This window comes from Orycteropus afer, unplaced genomic scaffold, assembly GCF_000298275.1.
Source record: "Orycteropus afer afer isolate SDZICR_OR568_19922 unplaced genomic scaffold, OryAfe1.0 scaffold00059, whole genome shotgun sequence".
Classification (NCBI taxonomy): Eukaryota; Metazoa; Chordata; class Mammalia; order Tubulidentata; family Orycteropodidae; genus Orycteropus; species Orycteropus afer.
This window is the reverse complement of record NW_006921646.1, coordinates 13,275,083-13,280,555: the sequence shown is the minus strand read 5'-3', so window position 1 is coordinate 13,280,555 and position 5,473 is coordinate 13,275,083.

Here is a 5,473-nt window from a genome sequence, read left to right as displayed (position 1 = left end):
TGTTAATTGGTTTCCCTTTTCTTTGTTGAAGAGGGTCTGTGCAATCCTTCTGCCTAGTCCGCCATCTTGCCCCACCTCCTCAATAAACTTTTTGAGAGAAAAAGGAGAAAGAAAGAATACAGGAGTCTTACACTAAATCAGGAATGAAACAGGGCAAATTTATGAAAAAGTTTACAAAGTTTCATACATAAAGTACTATAAAAGTATATTCTGAACTAGCACAGTATAAAATTTAAATGGACAAAATCTGAAAACTAAGAAAAAGGATGCAAGAAAAGATAGAAAATTTGTATAGATATATAACAAGTAAGGAGATTGAATTAATAATCAAAATGTTCCTACAAATAAAACCTTTCAACATACATATTCATTCATGAATTCTACCAATTTTTAAAAGTAACACCAATCATTTACAAACTCTTCCAAATAGAAGAGGAAATACTTTCAAACTCATTCTCTTCGGATACTATTGCTCTGATAACAAAGCTAGGTAAAAACATCACAGTGAAACACAGACCAAGAGATCATTTGATTATATACACATAAATACTGAACATAATTTTAGCAAATGACATTCAGCCCCATATAAAAAAGGATTGTCTACTTTGACCAATTGGATTTTGTCCCAGGAGTGCAAAGTTTTTTGAACTTTTGAAATTAATTGATATAACACACCAAAACAATAAACAATAAGAAATACATGACTATCTCAATAAATGTAGAAAAAGCATCTGAAAGAAATTCAGTATCTTTTTATGATTAAAACAAATAAAATAATGATAATAGCAAGACAAGAATAGAGGGGAACTTCTTCAGCTGATAAAGGGTATCTATGAAAAACCTGAACCAACATCACACTTAATAATAAAATTCTGAATGCTTTCACCCTAAAATCATGAACAACCAATAATACCCAATCTGCTACTTATATTCAACCTAATATGTATGCATTAGGTCAAGATAAAGAAACAAAAGGCATCTATATTGGAAAGGGAAAAAAACAAATCTGTATTTATTTATAGATTACATTTTGTTATATACAGACAACTCAAAAAAATTTGCAAAACTCTATTTGAGCAAATGCACAAGTTTGACAAGATTATAGGAGAAACCTATGTATTAGCAAAGAACAGTATGAAAATGAAATAATGAAAATGGTTCCATTTACTTTGATCTCAAACAGAATAAAATAACTGTACATAAATTTAATAAAAAAGGGCAAGACTTGTACAATGAAATATAAAAATAAAAATAATCAAAATAAATTAAAACTAATTTAAATATATTGAGCGATAAGTCAAGTTCAAGGATTGGAGAGCTTAATATAATTATGATGGTAATATTCTCTAAATTCATCTACAGATTTTTATCAAAATGCAAACTTTTATTTCCCCTAGAAATTGACAAGCTGAACTAAAAGTGGAATGGAAAGCAGGGAAAATAGAAGAGTCAAAATAATATTGAAAAAGAAAACAGAGGTGGAGGAACCACATCTCCCTGTTTTCAAGCATTTTGTAAAACTAAAGTTATCACCCCAACTCACCTCTTTTGAGTGGAATCTGAATCACAGTGACTCCTCATTGGGTTTCTGAGGTACTATCTCTATGGAGGGAGCTCTGGTAGCATAGTGCCTAAGGCACTTGACAGCTAACCAGAAGGCTGGCGGTTCAAATCCACCAGCCATTCCTCGGAAGGAAGATGGGGCAATCTACTTCCGTAGTGATACTGCCTCGGAAACCCAAGGAGGGGTCACTATGAATCGGGTCCGACTCGATGACACATAACAACAACAACAACATCTCTATGGAAGTAGATTATCCAGTCTTCCTTCCAAAAGTAATCAAGACTGACTTGCACCAGCATAAGGATAGACATATAGACCAATGGAATAGAATTGATATTCAGGAAATAAATCCATTTCTTTATGGTCAACTGACTTTTTATTAAAGTACCAAGATATTTCAATGGAGAAAAAAAATAGTATGTTGAACAAATTGTGCTAGACATAAAAGGATTTTCATATGGAAAAAAAATAAATAAATTTGGACTCCTATCTAAAACTATATAGAAAAATTAACTTTAAATTGATCAAAAAATAAATGTAAGGAAAAAAAAACTCTTAGAAGAAAACATAGGTGTAAATATTCTTGAGCTCAGATCAGACATTTTTTTTTTTAGATATTATTCAAAAACACAATTAAAGAAAAAGAAGATAAATTGGACTGCATCAACATTAAGAACTTTTGTACTTCAAATGCCGCTGTCAGAGTGATATTTATAAACCATATATTTGACTAGTGTCTAGGATCCAGACTATATATGTGTATAAAAACTCATAACTCAAAAATTAAAAAGCAAAACCCAATTAAAAAATGGGGAAAAGATATGAACAGATATTTTCCTAGAATATACAAATTGCTAATAATCAGAGGGAAAAATACTCAACATTATTGTCCATGTAAATCAAAATCACATTGAGATACCACCACATGCATTTAGGTGGTGGTTGTTATTAGGTGCCATTGAGTCAGCTCTAACTCATAGTGACCTTAAAAACAGCAGAATGAAACACTGCCCAGTGGTATATATATATACTGTGCTTGCCATACCGGAGTCCATCATTGCAGCCACTGTGTCAATCCATCTCGTTGAGGGCCTTCCCCTTTTTACCTAAACCTTTACTTTATTGAGAGCTCTGGTGGCACAGTGCCTAAGGCATTTGTCTGCTAACCAGAAGGCTGGCAGTTCAAACCCACCACCCACTCCTCAGAAAGAAGGTTGGGCAATCTACTTCCATAGTAACACTGCCTCTGAAACCCAAGGAGGGGTCACTATAAGTCAGATCCACTCGAGGGCAATGAGTTTGGCTGGTTTGGTTTTACTTTACCAAGAATGATATCCTTCTGCAAGGAATGGTCTCTTCTGACAACATGACCAAAGTAGGAGAGACAAAATCTAGCCATTCTTGCTTCCAAGGTGCATTCCAGCTGCACTTATTCCAGGACACATTCATTCACTCTTCTGGCAGCCCATGGTACTTCAGCATTATTTGCCACCACCACAATTCAAAAGCAACAGCTCTTGTTCATCTTCCTTAATCATCGTACAGCTTTCACAAGCATTTGAAGTGATTGAGAACATCATAGCTTGGGTTAGGCTCACTCTAATCTTTAGGGAGACATCTTTGCTCCTCATTGCTTGAAATAGATCCTTTGCGGCAGATTTGTACCATGAAATACATTGTCTGATTTCTGCCCCTAGGTAGGGTATGATATAAAAGACAGACAATATGATGTGTTGGGGAAGATGAGAAGAAATTAGAATCCTCATACACTGCTGTGGGAAATATAAAATTCTACTGCTGCTTTGAAAAACAGCTTAAGATAAAAATGCTGGGAGATGATCTCTGTGTAAAGAAAGAATTTTTTTTTTTTGGTCTTGGCATGTCTCCAGAGTAGTTTAATTCCTATTTTAGGGAAATGTTGCTGGTCTCTAGTATGCTCTGAAAAATACTCATTGTTGTTATTTATAATGTCAAGAACAGTGCAATTGTCTTAATAGAATGCTTTGTCTTTTCCATGTTTTCTGAAGTACTTGTATGAAGAAATAAGTTTTACTATACTCCATTTGAGAGAAAGATTTAGCTTTTGATCAGGGTCCAAACTCAAATAATCCTGCATATAGAGTGCATTTTTTTTTTCTTCAGTGTCACTATTTAAATTCAGTAATGTACGGATTCTACTGTTTTAACATTTTACATACAAAATTATGTGGGCTCTATTTGCCCTGTTGGAATAGTGTTAGTGTAGCATGGAGACAATGGATACTATTGTTACTTACTTAATGTCAGTAATAATGGATGATGGAATGCCTAGGTAGTTCAAACTGTTAACTGGTGCTTGACAGCTAACTGATAAGTCTGAGATTGCAGGTTTCCCTTTACCCAGGGATATCTCAGGAGAATACTCTTGTGTCTATTTTCAAAAACCATTGAAAATCCTATGGCTCACAGTTCTACTCTGACACGTACATCCTCACTCTGAGTTAGAATTCCCCTGGATGGCTTCTGAGAGTGGTGGTGGAAATAGTGAGTCATAGAACAAAGTAGGTAGAAATATATTGCATTAATCCTAATATTGCTGTCAATTTTAGTTAACTATCTAATGTTGTAAGGAACATAAAATTGGCAAAAAGGTATGAACATTGTATAATTGTGATGTTTAGTTTTTGTCAACACCAATCATAATTATATTTAATTTTGATAATGGTACATTCAAATGTGTGTGTGAATATGTGAATATTTTTTTCCTGATTATGCTAACATAATTAAAGTTTCTGATGACTGTTTCTTTATATATCCTTGTATTTGAAATTGGTACTTGGATTTACTTTCTAAATCAAGTAATAATATAATTGACATAAAAGGTAGATTACATAATAAACAAAACATTAGGCAATTTTGATTAATCACATAGTCCTATGAGATGGGATTTTTCTAGAACCTTAATAAAGCAGTTTCTATTTCTTCAAATAGTCCACACAGAGACATTAAAATAATAATAATAATAGTAAACTTCTAAATGCATATTAATATATGAGAATGTCTCATAAGTCCTCAGCAAAAATCTTCTTTAATTTTCAAAATTATTTAACATGGTATTTTAGTGTAAATCAAGATTTTTAATGATGGTGAGAAAAATCTTGGAAAACATGTCAGAGTCTCTGTAATGGTGAGAGTCTGGAGTTTTTCATATATACCTGTAAAAAATTAAATACAACAAAATCATATTACCAAATGAAGATATGTAGAAAATAATAAGAGGAAAATTTGTAAAGGGCAAGGGTTAAACATGTCTAAGAACTGTTGGGACAATGGTTAGTGCTCAGGTGCTAATTGAAAAGTGTGCAGTTCCAACTCATCAGCAGCTCCACAGGAGAAAAGATCTGATGATGTCATCCCCAAAAGATTTCAGCCTGACATACCCTATAGGACAGTTCTGCTCTTCATGTGGCATCATTATAAGTTGAAATTAACTCCACAGCACACAATGACAACAAAGCACTGTCAAAGACCCTCAAGATAGAATGAATGCATAGATTACAGAAATGGCCTCCAACTATATCTCTCAACTTGTAGTCTGCCTTGTCTTCTGTATTGCTCTGATATATTAATTTTCCTAAAATACTTCTGTAATGAGATCTGTTGTGTTGTTGTTAAGTGCTGTCGAGTCATCTCTGATTTAGAGACCCCATGCACAGTAGAACAAAACATTGACTGGTCCCAAGCCAGCTCCAAGATACTTGCTATACTTGAGCCCATCGCTGCAGCCATTGTGTCAACCCATCTTAGGACCTGCCCCTCTTTCACCCACCCTCCACCTTACCAAGCATGACATCCTTCTCCAGGGAATGATGGTCCCTTCTGACAACATGACCAAAGTAGGTGAGACTAAGTCTGTCCATTGTCACTTCC